Raw genomic sequence first — 20,732 nt, 5'->3', positions numbered from 1 at the left:
AACATGTCCCCTCAGACCAGATCGGATTAGGGACTTACTCCAGATCCTTTTTGGTGCCGAAAAGGACAGGGGACCTGAGACCCATTTTGGATCTCAGCCGATTGAACACCCATGTGAAGAAGTCCAAGTTCCGAATGGTCACGTTGCAATCTGTTCTCCCATTGTTGTGAAAAGAAGTGTGGATGTGCTCCATCGACCTCAAGGTTGCTTACTACCATATAAAGATGGACAGGGCATCCAGAAGTCATCTACGCTTCCGGCTGGGAGCCAGTCATTTTCAATTTCACGCCCTGCCCTTTGGTTTCACCACAGCCCCCAGGGTGTTCACCAAATGTATGGCAGTGGTGACGGCTCACTTGAGACGGTAGGGATTCCAAGTGTTTCCGTACATGGACGAGTGGCTCCTTTCTGCCACCATCAGGCATCTACTACTACAAACCAGAGATGCCACTATCAAACTTTGTCAACAACTGGGCATCACTCTAAACTGGGAAAAGTCTGCCTTGTTGCCCTCGCAGCGTGCCACCTTTATAGGTGCCAAGTTAGACACCGTGCTCATGAGGGCATTTTTACCTCAAAAAAGGATTCAAAGTTTTCAACAACAGGTGTATGCATTGCTCCCTCTGAGAAGAGTGAAGGCAAGATTTGGTCCTCAAACAATCATGCTGATTCCTCTGGTTAGGCTGCACATAAGGCTCCTTCAGTGGCTACTCTTCGCCCAGTGGTCTCTACAACATCTTCCGCTTTCTCATCTTATAATAATCACAGACCGGTGCCAGCAGAATCTTCACTGGTGGCTTCACACCAGCAACCTCAATGAGGAAAAACCCTTCGTACCGTCCCCTCCGGTTGCCACACTGACCACGGATGCCTCCCAGATGGGGTGGGGAGGCATTATCTAGGCAGGACAGTCCAAGGCATGTGGCAGGAACACTAAATGCATCTGCATATCAATGTCCTGGAGATGACAGCAGTGCTACTAACGTTGCAAGCACTTCAGAGCTTTCTTCCTCTCAGGACAATTGCGATCCACTCAGACAATATGTCGGTGGTATGGTATCTAAACAAACAGGGAGGAACCAAGTCGTACTCCCTTTGCAGAGAGGCCATGCAAGTGTGGCAGTGGGCAGTGGCTTCCCAACGTTTTCTTGTAGCAAAGCAAATTCCGGGGAAGTCCAATGTGATTGCTGATAGGTTGAGCAGAGCTATTCTGATGCCTCACGAGTGGTCCCTGAACAGTCAGGTTGCGGAGCAGATTTTCCACAGGTGGGGTCAGCCTTGCTTCGACCTATTTGCCAGCCCGCTCAATACCAAATGCAGCAGCTACTTCACCCTTATCCCCCTTCAGGGGGAGTCACCCAGGGATGCTCTAGTTCACGATTGGCCTTCCGGTCTACTGTATGCCTTCCCTCCTGTTCCTCTGCTGACAAAGGTTATTCAGAAAGCTCAATCTTTGGGAAGCAAAATGATTCTGATTGCGCCATACTGGCCCCATCAAATTTGGTTCCCCTTTCTCCATCCCTACCTCATGGACGCTCCCTGGATTCTGGACCCACAACCAGATCTGCTGACTCATATGTTGGGGCAGCTCTATCCCTCTCTTCAGACCCTCCAGTTGACAGCCTGGTTTCTCCACTTCCATCATTAGTCAGGCTTTATCATTTTTCACCGGAAGTGGTTTATATTCTGTCTTCCTCCCATAAGCCTTCCACCAGAAAAATCTATTCCAGTAAGTGGAAAAGATTTTCCATATGGGCACAGGCAAGACAAATTGATCCTTATACAGCTCCAATTTAGTCAGTCCTGGAATTTCTCTCCATGCTTTTCAACCAGGGATCAGCAGCCACAACTATTAAGGTCCACTTGGCGGCTATTTCCAACTTTCACATCGCTGATAAGCCTAGTCTCATGGCACATAGACTTTGTAAGGCATTCCTGAAGGGCACTATGCTGCTTTGACCTCCAGTCTTTGACCCAGTTATGCCTTGGGATTTAAATTTTGTTCTACAATGTCTCACTTTGCCCCCCTTTGAGCCTGCAGCCACTTGTGACTTAAAATGTTTGACTTGGAAGACCATCTTTTTGGTAGCCATCACCTCAGCCAGATGCGTCTCGGAGCTTCAAGCTTTATCAGTCAGACCACCTTACTTTATTTTTCACAAGGGCAGAGTTTCTCTCAGACCAAACCCGTCCTTTCTACTGAAAGTGGTCTCAGTTAGTAATCTTAACCAATTCATTGAACTACCTGTATTCTTCCCAGAGTTCTCAAACAAGGCAGAGCTTAAATTTCATCATCTGGATGTGCACAGACAATTACGATTCTATTTACATAGAACGAAGGATCTTAGAAAATCGGATCAGTTGTTTGTCTCATTTTCAGAAAACCGGATTGGGTCTCCTGTTTCCAAAGTCACCTTGTCTAGATGGATCTCCAGTTGTATTTCTTTCATTTATGCTTCAGGTGGCAGGGATTTACCATTTCAGGTGAAGGCCCACTCTACCCGATCTGTGTTTACATCTACAGCCTTTCAGGCCAGGTCGTCTATGGATGATATTTGTGCTGTGGCTACATGGGCATCTTCTCACACCTTTGTTACTCACTATAAGTTAGATTTGGTGTGTAGAGGCAGGTCTTCTGGGTAAGAATGTAGGCGAGATTGGACTACATAACATCAAGAAGTTATGTACTCACCATAACGTTCGATGTATGTAGTCCATCTCGCCTCACATTCTTACTTACCCCCCCTCTTTACCCCATCCTGGACGACCTAGAGGTTAGGTATGGCTTCAAAATTCCTTTCTGGTTGGTATGTTCTTCCTTCTCTATGTGTTGTGTGTGCAGAGTGAGTGATCTAGCTCATAGCAAACTAGATCTGGGAAAAGGGAGCAGTGCAGCATGGGATACCTTCCTAGCCCAGCCAATTGAAAGACTTTGAGCTAGAGTATGGCCGAGTCGGAGCCGAGGTTCGGCTCCGAACCCACAGGTAAGAATGTGAGGTGAGATTGACTACATACATCGTACGTTATGGTGAGTACATAACTTCTTGTTTTTCTCTAGCACATAAATCAGTGAGTGTTTGTAAAAGTAACTCTGTATCAGGTTCTCATGTCTAAATGGAGACAATTTGATAAAGAGCAATAAACAAATAATACTTCTTTCTTTCAAATTGATATGACAAGAAACATATGTATAAAAGATTAACCTGCCAAACATTAGTTTATGTGTGTAACACAAAAGCTGGAACTAGACACTCAACAAAAAAAGCTGTTACACATAAAAGGTGGGAATAATAACTTTTTAACATAGACACTTTCTGCATTAAGATGTATACAAAAAAGAGCAGTAAACTACATTAAAAATTACTTAAACCTCGGCACAAGTATGAATAGGACATGCTGGAGGGATAGATTCATAACCCAGAGGCTTCCCATGCTTTGGAACAAGATCCCAGTTCGTATTAGGCAGAGCCCCTCACTGACTCTCTTCAAGAGAAATCTTGATGAGTGGATGGGAGATCGTAAGTTTACTCCAGGGGTCACATCTGTGTCACTGCTAGACAGAGGCACAGTAAACTAATTCTGTTATATAAGGGGACCTTCATTGTGTCACTACTAGACAGAGGCACAGTATTCTAAATTTATTCTGTACATTTTTTGTACCATTTCATGGGGTGGCAAAAGCCACATCACTATGGCTAGGCTTACAAATGCCCCAGGGCAGATAGCCTAGTACTATACTATGAAACTATGAAAATATACAATGCAACTATCTATGCTACAGGAGGCACATTTGGAAAGAACTGAACGTGTGAATTTCATAAAGAAAGGTTTTCAAGATGGTTATTCAGTGGAATACCTGAGACAAAGTAAAAGAACAGTACTCGTATTAATTGCAAGAGGAGCTCCAGTAGTAATAGAAGATGAAAAAGTTGATAATGGTAGATTTGTAGTACTAAGGGACTTCTGGCAAGGGAAGAAGATTATACTAGTATGTATTTATATTCCACCTAAAACTGCTATAATGGAGCTTAAGAAAATTCTGGGAGAAATAATCGTTTTTCAGCAGGGAATATGAACTATAGGTGGGGACTGGAATTTGATTTGCAGCAGGGAAGATATGCCTGGGGGACCCAGAAAGAAAAATATAACAAAGGAGGGTAGATTTTTGTTGAAATTTATGAGAATATTGGTACAGAAGATGTGAATTCAGTAGTAGGAGTTTGGAGTAAATTTCCGTATTATTCACCAAGATAGAAAAAAAAAAAAACATGGGCTAGGCCAGACAGAACTTATATTTCACAGGAATATGTGCATTTAATTGAAAGTTTTGATACGCATCCAATAACTGTTTCAGATCACATGCCAGTAATAACTAAAATAAAAACACAGGGTAATGAAATAAAAATGATACACTGGTATTTTCCCACGTATCTATTGAAAAGAGAGGAATTTAAGGAATGGGTGTGGAAATTATTTGATTGTTGTTTAATTCCGAAAAAACAGCTAGGGAGTGGGATAAAATTAAAGTGGAGTTTAAACATAGGATAGAAATAAAAGGAAGAGATATATGCTTAAGAAGTAACAAGAATTGTTTAGAAGGCCTGACAAAGGTTAAAATATTGCAGAATAGAGGGAATCTCGGAGAACAAGAGGAGGAGCAATTGCAGAATGCTAAACAGAATATAAGGGTTTACCATGGTAATATACATGAGTTTAGAAAAATTGCTGTTAAGCAACTGTTTTTAATGATCGCTCCAGAGCACAACATTTTTTAGCATATCAACTCGGGCAACAGAAAGTAGAAAGAGGTGTTGGCAAACTTAGGGAGCCTTTAACAAGGAAGACAGCAAGCTACCCTGTGGAGGTACTAGAATATTTCGGAAACGTTATGAAAGTCTCTGTAAAGCAGAAAAATATGAAAATCAAGAAAAGGTACAAATGGAAAATGCTTATGGAAGAATTAAATATGCCAAGGTTAGAGGTAGATGAGGCTGAATTACTGATAGTTAGGATAAGAGGAGATGCGATAAAAATGGTGATATATAACCAATTCACATGAAAGTCCCCAGGAATAGATAGTATTCCTGTGGAAGTTTGGAAGCTAGGAGAGAAAAAACTGATAAAGATCTGAAAGGTTTTGTTTAACAGTATTTTAAGAGGAGAAGTAGTCCTAGCATCCTGGAAGAAAGTCATAGTGGCCGTAATACCTAAAGAGGGTAAAAGAATATCAGATCAAGCTTCATACAGGCCCATTTCATTCCTAAACCATTATTATAAAGTGTTTATCTATAGTTGGTTGGTTAACAGTTTTTTTTTTGCTTTCATAAAATTAATACAGTCTGTTCTTTCTAGTTGAATTGGTACATCAGAAAATTTAAGGTTTAATTCTACCATTTTTTGAAACATGTCTTCTTGTGCAGTCTCAATCACAGCCAACCATTCAATCTGAAGTAGTTAACTTCATTTGTACATCAACCTGTGGGTCTTCGGATCCATATCGGATCTGAGCCGGCAGTTTCCAGCAGCTAAGATCTGAGCTCCAAGCTCCTCCCCCTTACCCATAACTCCCTGCCATCCCTTCCTGACCTCCGATCTAGTTTGCCGCGGTTTGAACAGCAGCTTGATCTAGAGCGTTCGAGTTTCCAGTGCTTTTCTGTGAGAAAAATCTTTTCCTTTTTCTTAAGTTGAGTGATTTTTTTGAGTGTGGAACTAGTTTAGTTTTAGTTTAGAGTGTTCCCTCGGTTTTATGCCTCCCCTTGCTTTTTTATCTAGAGTGTTAGGGTGTGTTGTGTGGTGGTCTTGGGGCCTAGTGCTTGTGTTTAGTTAAAATGTCTGAGGCCTCTAAGGCATTTTTTTCTGAATGTACTGAGTGTGGCCATAAGCTTTCCCCGGCTGATGGCCACACTCTGTGTGTTTTATGCCTTAGGGTTGAAGACCTTTCTTCTGGCTGTACTATTTGTGCAGCGTTCAACCCCAGGGCTGTCAGGGACCGGTGGTCGAAGCTGATCATGGCGGGACTCCTGCCCCAGATTCGGCTTCGTCCTCCGGCCCTTCCGTGGTCCCTGCCGCTGCACCATCCACGGGCCCTTCCCTTCCTCTGGCCGGGACTCAACCTCCCTCTTTGGGCCAGGAGGATAGGGAAGCTAGGAGGGAGAAGCGCCACGAGAAGCACAAGCGGCGGGCCGAAGCCTCTGCGTCGGCCCCGCCTGCTAAGCGGGTCTCTCCCCCTGGGACGGCCGGGCCTTCTCCTTCTTGGATCCGTTCTCCCTGCTTTTCGCCGGGGCCGGAGGAGGAGGAGACCCGGTCTCCATCGAGGTCATCGAGGCGGCACTCCCGTCCTGCCTCGGTGGCCTCTTCCAGGTTGACCAGAAGCCTGACGGATGCAGACTTGGACCGGATGATGAGAAGGTTCCTCCAGGCCCAGCTGCAGATGGGAGTGCTCCTGCCCCCCCCCTCCGTGGAGGAGCTCGACCCCCTTTTTTGCCCCAATAGCTCCTTCCCCAACTCGCTTTCTGGGTTCAGGGTTTTCGGAGCCGGGGGGATGTTGGTGCCGGTAGTCTCGGGTACTTCGGCGCCGACAGTTCCCTCGAGTCTGTCGGGTCCCTTTTCTATGGATCCTAGCTCTCGGAGCCGAGAGCTGAGCTTCGGATCTGAGGCGGTCAGTGTGCCTTCGGCTCCGACTAGGTCGGAGCATACTGGCCCTTCGGATCCGATGGCTTCGGCTCCGGCTCCGATCTGCCCGTCGGATCCGAGGGAGGGTCGGCTCTCGGATCCTAGGGGGAGCATCCCTCCTTCGGCATTCAACGTGGTAGAGAGGGTTCGGTCGATGGAATCCAGTCTCCCGGCTTTAGCTATGGCTCCACCTTGCACTCCCTCACAGATGGGTCCAACTTTTATCACCTGGCCCCCGGATCAGCCTGCTCAGACGTCCCAGATAGTTCTCTTGTTGGAACAAGATGTGGCTGCTGAGGCCTCCTCAGACAGCCCCCCTGAGGAGGTTCCTCACAAGCGCAAGTGCAAGAGGAGGCACTTGGACTCCCCCGAGTCCTTGACTGAGGACACGGACTTGGAAGGGGAAGGCTCCCCAAGATCACCCCCCCGAAGACGTCTCATTTGGAGACATCATGGAGATGCTCAGGATTGGGGGGGGGTGTGGTCTTCCCCAAAGCCTACCTCAGACGAGTCCATATTCCTGGAGGCGTTTGAAGCAGGCCCCATCTACTTCTTGGGTGTCCCCTCCGGCCGATCCCCTGGTAGACCTGATCACTACCAGGGCCTGGAAGCTGGACACTGTGGAGCCCATCCCCAAGAGGCCTGACAGAATTCTCAGCCCGCCTTCGGACAGGTCCCATTGGAGCAAGGGAACCCCTGTAGATGCCATGTTGGTGGCGGCGGCCACCAAGAGGGAACTGGCCCAAGAGAGTCCCTCGGTCCATCCCCCTGACAAGGAGTCCCGGGCGATGGACCGTTTGGGGAAGCGGATGTTTGCGTCAGCCACCTTCTCTATAAAGTCGCTGAACTACATGGCACATGTCATACGGCTCCAGCGGGATCTTATCAAAGAATACGCTGGGTCGCCCACAGAGTCCATGTCGGTAGAGGACAAACAGGTGTACTCTACCCGAATGGCCACTCTCAGGTCGATTTCCAGTACCTCTGTGGCTGCTGTCCCATGCTATGGAAGGGGCTGCTAGACCTAGCGGAGAGCGGGCGTCATCCTAAGGTGACAGGCCTGGCTCTGCCACGGTGATTTCGCGGAACCCTTCAAGGCGTCATTCGCTAATGCCCCGTTTGATGGTTCTGCCCTTTTTGGCAAGACCGTACGTGATACTTTGGTCCAGAGCGAGAAAGACAGGAAGTCATTGTCTGCCGTCGGAGTCCGCTTCTCTGCTTCCCAGAGGTCCTTCTCGAAGAACCAAAAGGGACAGAAGAAGATGTGGTTCCGAAAGTCTCAGCAATCCCGATGTTCATAGTGTTTCACTGTTGCAGTCATAACTGTAGGGTTCTCCCCTGCCGGCAAGCAGCCCTCGGTTGGCCAGAATCCCAAAGTCTGGGTCTGGTGTCGGCTGTTCAACCATGCTCCCTGACGTCATCTTCTCCAGTCTTTCTTGCCGTGCGGTGATAGCAGTTCGCAAGTGCCGGTCGGCTGACTCCTGATGAATTTTTCTTTATACTTCGGTTCGAAGACTTTCTTCTCCACTCAAAGCTAAGTACCCTGTTGGGGAAACTTTTTTCTTGCTCCACTCCGATGTCAGAAAAAGTTAATATTTGTATTTCATGTGGGAAGCAAATAACTCATAAGGATTTTCATTCTTACTGTATTCCTTGCTTGGGCCCTGACCACGACATAGCTAGTTGTCGGTTTTGTGCTAGATTCGATCATCGTACAATTAAGCGAAGGTACGATTTTGCTTTTCATTACTTCGGTAGACGCTTTAACTACAAAATGTCGTCGGACACGGTCCCGGCTACCGGAGTTCACAAACGTCGCAAGGATAAAGACAGGCCTCCGAGGTCCAAATCTGATGATAGCGCACAAGCGGAGCCAGCTTCAGGTTCGGCCATCGTCAGTGAGGCGCTTTTGCAGCCCCTGTCATCGGCCATTTCAGAACCGATGGCCAAAATGGACTCTCATGAGGAGCCAACCAGGCCTTTAAATATTTCTGTTGCAGGACCTTCGGACAATGCTCCTTCGGATGGGTCCGGAGCCGCTGTGCAGGTACGGGCTTCCGAAGGGGTTTTCAGGCCTACTCAGCTAACAGTAAAGGCAAAGCCGAAGACAAAGGCAAAGACTCCTTCAAAATCAAAGACTTCAACACAGGCCTCTTCTGAACCAGTTCCCAAGTCACAGAAACAGTTGCTCAAGATGGCGGAGGATTTACTTACTATGATTAGGGGTTCACATCCCCCTCCAGACAAAAGGCCAAGGCAGGATATTTATTATGATTCCTCTGATCAGGCTTCTGTTTCCTCAGTTTCTTCTCCTGATCAGGAATATTCTTTGCCTCCTTATGAGGATTCTGATGCTGAAGAATCCATTCCTTCAGCTTCTCCCCCTGAGGATTTCTCTTTTGGGGAAACTTTGCATGAAATGAGGGAACATTTCCACTGGGAAGGACAGGAGTATTCGGAATCCAAGAAAAGACTGAGGGATTTTCTTCTTTTTCCCCAACATAGACCCCTGGCTATTCCACCTGTTTTGGATATTGTGGATGATGCCTTTTCGGAGGCTAACTTAACTCCTGACTCTTTTCCTCCTGCTCCTGTATAGCCTGATAGATATTACAGGGTTCCTGATTCCCATCAGTTTTTATACAAGAACCCTGCTGCTGACCCTGAAACCATTTCTCAGGGTCCTAAGGGAGTTAAGGCTGCTTCTGCCAAAAATCCGATTCCTACTGAAAAGGATTCTTGATCCTTAGAAAGATGGGGCAAAAAGGTGTACACTTCTGCTACTTTGTCCATTAGGGCTTTAAACTGTCAGTTTCATATGTTTAAATACCAGCAATTTCTTTTGTCTGTCTTAAAACAAAAGCTTACTGCCATCTCTGCCTGTGCAGATGATAAGGAATTACATGACTTATTGCATGCCACTGAACAGGTTGGGAAGCATGGTTTGCACTGTGGATTTGATGCCTTGGAAGCTTCTTGTAGGGCTGCGGCCTCTGGCACAGTCATTAGAAGGCATGCATGGCTAAAGGAACAAAATTTACCTGAACAAGTAAAGGCTAAATTATTGGATGCTCCGGTTCAGCATAATGTTTTGTTTGGATCAAAAGCTGAAGAGGTGATTAAAAAGATGGAGGATAAGGCGAAATCCATGCAAACAGTTAAAGATTTCTTACAAGTACAGCCACCTAGATTTAGCAGGAATTGGCCTTCAAAAAATTGGTCCTTTCCCACTTCAGACAGGCCTCAGAGGGGTAGATATAGACGCTCCAGAGGAAGGCCTCAAACACAAGCTGCTTATAGACCAAGACAGTGGACTGCTTACACCTCTAGGGGAGGTGAAGACAGGTCACAATCTCAAAGGAAACAAAATCAATGACTCCCTCTGTTGGGCTACAGGAACTTCTTGCCTGGAAGCCCCTCTCGGAGGAAAACTCTCTCTTTTTTTTGTCAAAATTGGACTCTGATAACCCAAGACTAATGGGTTTTGGATGTGGTTTTAAGAGGTTACAAATTCCATTTTCATACCTTACCAAGGCCAAGCGGATGGCCAGACCTTCCAAAGCATCAATGGACGGAGGCATTAAATCAAGTGGAAGCTCTTTTGGCTATGAATGCCATAGAATTGGTTCCTCTTTCAGAGATAGGAAAAGGTTTTTACTCAAGGCTCTTTCTAGTTCCAAGGAAGCAAAACTCATGGAGACCCATTCTGGATCTGTCGGTCTTGAACACCTTCCTAGAGATTCCAAAATTCAAGATGCTTACTCTACAGCAGCTACTTCCAATGCTGTCCAAAGATGCATGGATGGTAACTTTAGACTTTAAGGAGGCATATTTACACATTCCCATCAGGCAGGATCGCAGAAAATACCTCAGGTTCAAGGCCGGATCGAGGCACTTTCAATTCTCTGCGCTGCCCTTTGGATTGTCTACTGCGCCCAGGGTCTTCACCAAATGCCTGGCTCCAGTAGTAGCTTACTGCCGACTCAAGGGAATTCAAATTTACCCTTATCTGGACGATTGTCTAATTCAGGCAGACAGCAAGGATGTCTTACTCCAGCATCTAGAATTTGTACAGAACCTCGTCAAGTTCCTGGGATTCTCTGTAAACATAAAAAAGTCAAATTTGACACCATCACAACAGATAACATTTCTGGGTGCACTTCTGAACACTACAACCCAGACGGCATTTCTGACATCCGAAAAACAATTACAGCTGGCTTCAACCTTCAAAACCTTGGCAACTCTAACTCAACTATCTGCAAGGAAATTCCTGCAGGCTTTGGGTTACATGGCCTCCTGCATCCTTCTCGTACCATATGCAAGACTACACATGAGGAAAATACAGTGATACCTAAAAAGTGTATGGTCCCAGCATTGCCACAGTTTAGACATACTGATCTCAGTCCTTCCTTGCCTTCAAAAGGAATTTCTTTGGTGGTCCAGGGCATGTGCTCTAGACAAAGGGAAAGCCTTCCATCTGCCTCCTGCCACTCAGATTCTAACCACGGACGCCTCGGATTATGCTTTGGGAGTCCATTTTCAGGGCAATTGTTTGCAGGGCCTTTGGAAAGGATCAGATGCACCTGCATATCAATTTAAAGGAAATGTTAGCCGTTCAGGAAGCCCTATTGGCCTTCAGGAATCTTTTACATCCAGGACAACTACTAATACGGACAGACAACACCACAGTTATGTGGTACATAAACAAGCAAGGGGGATCTCATTCCTACCCCCTTTGCAGACTAGCCATGGATCTATGGAACTCAGCTCTAGCTTGCAATCTGGATCTTCAAGCTCAGTTTCTGCCAGGGAAGCAAAACATCCTGGCAGACGGTCTCAGCAGAAACCTTTCGGATCCACACGAGTGGATGCTAGACACCAAAATATTCAGGATGATAACAGCAGTCTGGGGATGTCCTCACATAGACCTCTTTGCATCCCATGTCAATCATCAACTACAGAAATTTTGCACCAGAACTTTCCACAGAGAAGCTTGGAGAGTGGATGCCCTGTCATTCAGTTGGAGGAACCTCTCAGGATATGCCTTTCCACCTCTTCCTCTTCTTCCACGGGTTTTATTGAAGATAAAACAAGACAAGCCCAAGATGATTATCTTGCTGGCTCCAAATTGGCCTCGGCAGTTTTGGTATCCAACTCTAAAAAACCTATGCCTGGAGCCCCCTTGGGTTTTACCTCCATATCCGAACCTTCTGTCCCAGCATCAGGGTCAGGTTCTACCCTCTCATGTCAGAACTCTCAGCCTGGCGGCCTGGTTAATCCAGGGCCTTTGATTTCTTCTTTACTGCCCAAGCAGGTTATGGATGTCATTTTAGAAGCCAGACATCCTAGCACTAGAAAATCTTATGCAGGAAAATGGAAAAGATTTTGTTCCTGGATGCAGGCTCAGGATTCTGATCCTCTTCTTCCCAACATTACTTTGATTCTTCTTTATTTGACAGATCTCCTACATAAGGGTCTCTCTTTCTCTTCCATTAAGATACATGCCTGTGCTATTTCTGCTCATTATAATACAGACCCTCCCATCTTTTCCCACCAGCTCATGAGACAGTTTCTCAGAGGAGCTAAGAACTTAAGACCTCCTAGATCTCCTCCCATTCCTGCTTGGGATCTCAACTATGTTTTGGAAAAACTAACCTTGCCTCCTTTTGAGCCTGCTGCCTCATCTGACATAAATTATCTTGGAAGACAGCTATCCTGTTAGCCCTAACCTCTGCCAGGAGAGTTTCAGAGTTACAAGCTCTTATGGCTGTGGAACCATATATTATTTTTCATCAAGACAGGGTATCTTTGAGGACTAATCCTACCTTCATGCCTAAGGTAGTTACCAAAGTGGCTTTAATTCAAACTATCCACTTGCCAACCTTTTTCCCCACTCCTCAAAATAAAGGGGAAAGGATCCTACATTCCTTGGATGTACACAGACAACTACGTTTTTACCTGGACAGAACCAAGGACATCAGAAAATCAGAACAATTGTTTGTTTCTTATGCTTCAAGTTCCCAAGGTAAAGCCATTTCAAAACAGACCATTTCTAAATGGATTGCTCATGGAATCAGATTTTGTTATTCTCACCATGGAAAGCAAATCCCAGGTACTATTCGGACTCATTCCACCAGAGCGGCTGCCACTTCTGCGGCCTTCCTCAGGGGAGTTCCTACCAAGGACATTTTGGAAGCTGCAACTTGGAGTTCAGTGCATACTTTTTCAAAGCACTACAATTTACCTCTCTACTCTAAGTCTAGGGCGGGCTTTGCCTCTGCAGTCTTGCAGGGCCTTTTAGCCGCCCCTTCTTCTTTATGACCTCCTCCCTTTCTTTCAGCTTTGGGATTCTACCCTACAGTTATGACTGCAACAGTGAACCACGATGAACATAGTACAGTTGTGTACACCTACCATAAATGTAGATGTTCAAGTGTCTTCACTGTTGCAGTCTGGGTTTCCCACCCTCCTGTCCCCTCTTATTTTTACTTTTGTGCATTTTTCTTTTTCCCACCATTCTTCTGAGGTGTATTTGCATAGCTTATGGGACCTTGTTTCATTTTAGGACTCCTGACATCTGGGGCAAGAAAAACTGGAGAAGATGGCGTCGGCTGTCAGCTTTATACTCCTGGCACTCTGACGTCAGGGAGCATGGTTGAACAGCCGACGCCGGACCCAGACTTTGGGATTCTGGCCGACCGAGGGCTGCCTGCCGGCAGGGGAGAACCCTACAGTTATGACTGCAACAGTGAAGACACTCGAACATCTACATTTATGGTAGGTGTACACAACTGTACTTTTTGCTCCGGACTCCCCATCCTTCAGAGTTAGAGGGGGACAGGGTGGACGCCGCCCTAGAGGCAGAGAGGGCCCGAAGAACTTTGGGTCCAGAGAACTTTTCTCTGATCGGCCCACACAGCAACCCTGAGGGGTTACCCGACTGCTCCACTCTGGAGGCAGTCGGGGGGCGTTTCTCGAAGCAGCTTGGGAGTCCATCACGACAGACCACTGGGTGCTTCCAATTATATCCAGAGGCTATGAGATTCCATTTCTCCATCCCCCTCTCAGACCCAGATTCCTCCCCGATATACCACCCGATCAGAGGGAGGCCGCAGCTATAGAGATTCGGCAGCTGCTAGAAAAAGGAGCGATCCAGCACGTCCCCCCAGACCAGTACGGATCGGACTTTTACTCCAGGTTTTTCTTGGTGCCAAAAAAGATGGGCGACTTGAGGCCTATCCTTGACTTATCCCTACTGAACCTGGCAGTAGCCAAAGAAAAGTTCCGGATGGTCACTCTTCAATCCATTCTTCCCCTCTTGCAGGAGAATGACGGGATGTGCTCCATAGACCTCAAGGATGTGTCCTACCACATCTTAATGGACAGATGATCCAGGAGGTTCCTCCACTTCCGGCTAGGAGCCAGTCACTATCAGTTCAGGGTCCTCCCCTTTGGTCTCACCACAGCCCCCAGGGTGTTCACCAAGGTGTTAGCGGTAGTAGCAGCCCACCTGAGACTCCAGGGAATTCGGGTCTTTCCGTACCTGGGCGACTGGCTCCTGACCACCCCCACATGGCATCTACTCTTTGCAGCCAGGAATTTCTTCCTTCACTTAGCTCCCCAGCTGGGGATCACAATTCATGCTGGGAAGTCCTCCCTGCTCCCGACTCAGGTCATAGATTTTATCTGAGCCAGGGTAGACACAAACCAGCTCTTAGTGTTCTTAACTCCGGACCGGTTGCGATCCCTAAAACTACATGTGCAGGCCATTCTTCATTGTCCGAACCCTCCGGCGGAACTGGTCCTGAGGGCCCTAGGCTCGATGGTGGCTACCATCAATCTCCTCCCCATGGCGCGCCTGAATATGAGAATTCTGCAATGGACACTCCAAGCCCAATGGTCCTTCCTACGTTTTCCCGTAAGCCATCTTGTCCCTCTCAGCAGGGTTTGCAGGAGTGCCCTCTTGTGGTGGCTCCAGTCTCCGGACCTCCTAAAGGGGCGCCCCTTCTCTATGTCCCCTCCTCTAACCACGGTGACCACGGACGCCTCTCGCCTCGGGTGGGGGGGGGGCATTGTTGCGGCAGGACCGTCCAAGGCACGTGGAATCGATAAGAGACCTCACTGCACATCAATGTCCTGGAGATGAGGGCTGTGATGTTGGTGTTGCAAGCACTTCAGAGCCTTTCTCCCGTCGGGACGATTGCGATCCAGACGGACAACATGTCCGTCATTTGGTACATCAACAAACAGGGGGGAACCAGGTCCTATCCACTTTGTCAAGAGGCCATGAGAGTTTGGGAATGGGCGATTTCCTCCAAGCGCTTTCTCGTAGCGACGCACATTCCGGGTTGGTCCAACATCCTAGCAGACAGACTGAGTCGCACCATCCTTTCCCCGTACGGGTGGTCTCTGAATCCCAAAGTAGCGAAGCAGATCTTCTCCAAATGGGGTCAACCTTGTTGCGATCTTTTCGTCTGTCCTTCAAACACAAAGTGCGACACCTACTTCGCTCTACTTCCTCCACCCGGGGAATCCCCAAGAGACGGTCTGGTGCATGCTTGGCCTCCCGGTCTTCTTTATGCTTATCCACCCCTTCCTCTGATGCTGAAATTTCTGCAGAAAGCCATACTGTTGGAATGCACAATAATCCTCATTGCCCCATTCTGGCCTCGTCAGGCATGGTTCCCTTATCTGTGGTCTCATCTAGTGAATCCTCCCTGGATTCTAGATCCCCTTCCGGATCTGATATCTCACCCCCTGGGCCTACCAACCCCGAACCTGGACAACCTCAAGCTCGCAGCTTGGTTGATCCAGTTCCACTGTTAGTTCGGACTCCCAGTATGTCTTCCCAGGTCAAAGCAATCCTAGTGGCTGCCCATAAGCCGTCTACTCCATCCCCCTCTCAGGAAGGTTTATCGTAGCAAATGGAAACGTTTTTCTATTTGGGCTGAACATCAGAACCTGGATCCTTCACAGCTCCTTTACCAGCTGTGCTGGATTTTCTGTCGGGGCTGTTTGATAAAGGGGCAAGCTCTTCCACAGTCAAAGTACAGTTGGCGGCTATCACTCATTACCACGTTGGATGTGATCTTGGCCCTCTAACTTCATCCAGATTATGTAAAGCCTTCTTAAAAGGCACCTTCCTCCGGTGAAAGACGTGATCCCTCCTTGGGACTTATCGCTGGTGCTCCAGGCCTTAACAGCTTCTCCCTTTGAGTCTGCTGCCTCGGTTGATCTCAAGTTCTTATCCTGGAAAACAGCCTTCCTTGTTGCTATCACGTTGGCAAAGAGGGTTTCGGAGCTTCAAGCCCTTTGTGCCAAACTTCCGTACTTGGTTTTCCATGAGGATAGGGTTTTCCTCAGGACCAGTCCCTCTTTTCTCCCCAAAATTGCTTCTGAAGCTAATATTAATTAGTCTATTAATTTGCCGGTCTTCTTTCCCAACTACCAAAATAAGGGCGAATACAAGTTACACTCTCTGGATGTACACAGACAGTTGAGATTTTATCTGCACAGGACAGCCGGTCATAGATGTTCTGATCAGTTATTTGTGTCCTTTGCTAAATCCAGTTTGGGGAAAGCTATTTCTAAAGTCACACTATCCAGGTAGGTTTCTCAGTGTATTCTTTTGGCTTATGAGAGTTCTGGCAGACCTGCTCCTCAGGGAGTCCATGCCCATTCATCTTGGTCTGTTTCTACCTCTGCTGCTTTTTGGGTTTGAGTTTCATTGGATGACATTTACTCGGCTGCCACGTGGGCCTCATCTCACACCTTTATAAACCATTACAAGTTAGATCTGGTTTCCAGAGGGAGAGCATCCTTTGGCTCATGAGTGCTCGAACATCCTTCCTTGAGGGCCTCCCAAGGTTCAGGTAGCTGGGGACTCTGTCCCATAGGTTGATGCACAAATGAAGTTAACTACTTCAGATTAAGAAGTTATGTACTCACCATAACGTTCCATCTGAGTAGGTAAACTTAATTTGTCAGCAACCATCCCTCCCTCCATCCCCCTGTACCTTTCGGATGTTCTTGATATTCCTGCTTCACGGTAGTTTGTACCCGGTTACCTGGACAGGTTGTGATGTCAAGCCTTGTTTTAGGCAAACTCGATCTGAGGTCAGGTAGGGATAGCAGGGTGTTATGGGTAAGGGGGAGGAGCTTGGAGCTCAGATCTTAGCTGCTGGAAACTGCCGGTTCGGATCCGATATGGATCCTAAGACCCATAGGTTGCTGACAAATGAAGTTTACCTACTCAGATGGAACGTTATGGTGAGTACATAACTTCTTATTTTGACCTCTGATTTTTGCAATTTTATCAGCTCATCTGTATACCTGTTTAAAGTTTTTTTTTTTTCCACTGTTTCCAGCCTTTTGTTAATTGAATTGATGCACTCCTTTAGTGTTTTGTTTATTTTAATCAGCTCTGAGCACATTTGGCTAATTTTTCCTCTGGATTACTGGGAGTTATGTCTTGCAGCAAAGGTAGACTTTGAACTGCTTTTTACTGAACAGCTCCAGGACACTTCCCAGCTAGTGTTTTTTCCTCACCTTTTCTGATTAATTTTCTTTCAGGTTCTCTAATTTTTTCTTTCTGGCATCCAGGCAATGCACTTACTGGCCAGCTACTAAAATATAGTCAAAAAGACAAATTTACTGTTTCTCTTTTCTGTATTTTCATTCTAGGAGAGCTGAAGTTAAGCTGTTACTCAGTGTGCAACCATTTTGGAAGTCATCTGACATTGTATGTTGAGGAATTAAATCTCCGTTCATACAGTACCGGCAATGGAGAGGGATGCCTCAGAGGAGCAGAGATGGGATTGTTGTCTTGTTTTTGCATGTTATCAAAAAGGTCTTGGTGCAGTATCATGCTGTTGCTAGGTAGTGTACTGTATTTCCCACTACCTTACAATAGCTTTGTGAACTCTGCATTTGCTGCCTTCGGGAGTAACATCATGACCAAGTTGTGTACCACTTGCAACATAGTGCTGGCCAGGCCCTTAACACTGCTGTTGCATCAAGTCTATAGTGTATCCCTCCCTTAGGATGGGCAAGATGTCATAGTCCACTAACTCCCATCTTCCCCTACGAGATTCCCCCAATGCCCATGCCACTAGTTAGAATACTGGTCGTCTGGAGAGCAGTAAGGGCTTATCCCTCTGTGCCCTGGTTTAAATTTTTTTCATCACTGAGCATTAAGAAAGTCTAACTTGGGAGATTAGACTTGGATACCCAAATAATGTGTACAAAAACAAGTCAGCTTCATTGGTCTAAAAATACCAGATTCTTTTGTCAGATGGTTGAAGTGGCTACAAATTCTTTTGTGGTGTTTTTTTCTTTAACATTTTCAGAATTAAATATTTTTCTTGTGTTTTAGATGGGTAAGTTATACTTTCTTTTTTTACTGTTCACTATAGTTTGACAGTTTTGAACTTATTTTTTGATCGGCAGATGTTCTGCACTAGAATACATGACAAATGCATTTGTCTGAATGTAAGGTTCCTTCATTAGTTTTGTGTAGTGTTAATATACTGCTGGGGATTAATTTGTGGGAACACATACCTGCTTTTCACATAGTAATACACATTGCTGTGAACTATGATTTGTTTGTCTATGTTTCGACATATTTATTTGCTTTGTAGCTCTTTGGTATGTTTCATTTCATTTTTATCACAATCACTTTTCCATAATTGCTTTAGAAAATACAGAAGCCTGTTGTTGCATTATTTTTCTGAATAATTGTATGAGCTGTTACTTTTTAGAAATTATTTCCAGAGAACAATTACATGTTAAACCAACTTTTGTGGCTGTTTTTGTATAGTGCTTTACTGTTTTCCAGATGTATTTTTATGGATGTGACTAGCCATGAGCATTATATAAGCAGGTAATACTGAAGTTAGGGGTACTTTAAAGTGTATTTATTTTTCCTCTTAGGTTCATACTAGGCTATCTGCCCTAGGGCATTTATAGGTTCATAGGTTCATATTAGGCTATCTGCCCTAGGGCATTTATAAGCCTAGCCAGAGTGTGTTTGGCTTTCGCCATCCATTTTAAACTAATTTTGCTATGCCCTTTTTCGAGGTTAGTATACTGTGCCTCTGTCTAACAGTGACACAGAAGTGATACCCGGGGTAAACCTATGATCTCCCATCCACTCATCAAGATTCCTCTTGAAGAGAGTCAATGAGGGACTCTGCCTAACCTGGATTGGGATAACCTGGACTGGGATTTTATTCCAGAGTGAAGGGAGCCTCTGGGTTATGAATCTGTCCCTCCAGCATGTCCTATTTATTTCAGTGCTGAGGTTCAAGTCTCTCGAGCGTGTAGCTCGATGGGATTTAGATTTTCTGAGGTGCAGCATGTCTATTAATTCTGGGTTGGACATGGCTTTATACGTCCGGCACAGATTGTCTCTGAGCAGGTGGTATGCCACTGAGTAGAGCTGGAGTTTCTTTAACCGGGCAGCATATGGCATCTGTTTGAGCCCTTTGATCCTCTTGGTGAGGTACTTTTGGGGTCTTTCCAGTTGCTGCAGGTGTCTGGTAAGGTACAGCCCAAAAGGGGCATTGTACTCAATTATGGGCCTGATGAGGGATGAGTAGAGAGGCACGATGACCTCCCCTGAAATAGATGTGAATCCCTTCATGATTAGGTGGGCTATATAAAATGTTTTTCTAACCACTTTGGCCACGTGGTTGTCAAATGAGAGATTGCTGTCAACTTGGGTCCCCAGGTCCCTAATTACTTCTTCTGTACTTAATGGATTACCACCTATGTGGTAATTTGTGGGCACTTTGTTTTTGCCAAAGGGGATGACTATATACTTTTTGGCGTTTAGCTTGAAGCCATGGCTCTGGCACCAGTTGTCTGTTTCTATGAGGCCCTTTTGGAGGATGCTTGTGTCAGCTGGAGAGTCGATTATGGCACCCAGTTTGCAGTAATCTGCGAACTTGGTCAGCCACAGTCCTTCCGTGTTGGCCTTTACCTCCGAGAAATATATACCGAACAAGAGAGGTCCCAGGACTGAGCCTTGTGGGATGCCACTTGTAACTGGTTTGGAGTCTGACATGGCTCCAGCAATTCTAACCATGTGGGTTCTGTCCTTGAGCCAGTTTGCAACCCATCTAGTGACATAGGGGTTTATATTTAAGCTGGTGATCTTATCTATAATGCCCGAGTGGGGTATTGTATCGAAGGCTTTTGCGAGGTCCAGGTAGGCTGTGTGGACCACCTTCCCCTCGTCAATGGCCTTGGTGACAGTTTCAAAGAAATCGACCAGGTTTAAGAGGCAGGATCTGCCCTTAACAAAGCCAAACTGAGTATGATCCAGTGTCTGTAGGTCCCCAATATCTTTATTTATGAGGTCCGTGATGATCCTTTCCATAGCTTTGCAGACCAAGCTAGTCAGGCTTATGGGGCGATAGTTTCCAGGATCCATTGAGGCACCACCTTTGTGGAGAGGGACCACTGTTGCTGTACGTCAGTCTTTGGGTACATATCCTGTAGTAAGGCTGAGATTGAACAGTAGTTTTATGTTTGGATTTAGCTCTCTTGGAGTTCATGTAGGACGCAGCCCGGGACACCGTCTGGTCCCATTGATGCTGTGTTTTTTGCTTTAGAGAGGGCGGCTCATACCTGAGCATCTGAGATGTCAGGGGGGCAGCACTCTGCTGGGATAGATATTTGCTCTTTTGGTGGGGGGGGGGAGAGAAGTTTGCGCTGAACCTGTCAGCTAGGATGTTGGCAATGTCTGTGGGTTCGATGTATTTTTTGTCATTTTGGACTAATTCTGAGCATATCTGGGAATTCCCACCCAGGTTCCTAACACAAGTAAAGAAAGCCTTGTGATTATCCTTAGTGTCCTGTGCAATTTTTCTCTCGAAGCTGGCCTTAGACGATTTTATGAGTGCCCATAGTTTTTTGCTAATACTGATCAGAGATGCCTTCCCTTTTTTGGATTTTGCTGTGTCATGTAGTAGCTTCCTCCTTCTATTGTATAGTTTGTTTATGGCTGGGGTCCACCAGACAGGGCGTCTGCCTTTGGAGGATTGGGTCTTGGTTTT

The 20,732-nt window shown here is 46.2% G+C and overlaps 1 protein-coding gene across 1 annotated transcript in view; it reads left to right on the top strand.

The window, feature by feature from the left end:
• Window positions 1–20,732, top strand: part of ECPAS (Ecm29 proteasome adaptor and scaffold) — a 2,158,898-nt gene that overhangs the window by 169,784 nt on the left and 1,968,382 nt on the right. The gene's annotated exons all lie outside the window — the stretch shown is intronic.

Source organism: Protopterus annectens, chromosome 2.part0, assembly GCF_019279795.1.
Source record: "Protopterus annectens isolate FY-2018-M chromosome 2.part0, PAN1.0, whole genome shotgun sequence".
Classification (NCBI taxonomy): Eukaryota; Metazoa; Chordata; order Ceratodontiformes; family Protopteridae; genus Protopterus; species Protopterus annectens.
The sequence above is the reverse complement of the archived record's forward strand: the minus strand, read 5'-3'. Positions and strand labels throughout refer to the sequence as shown.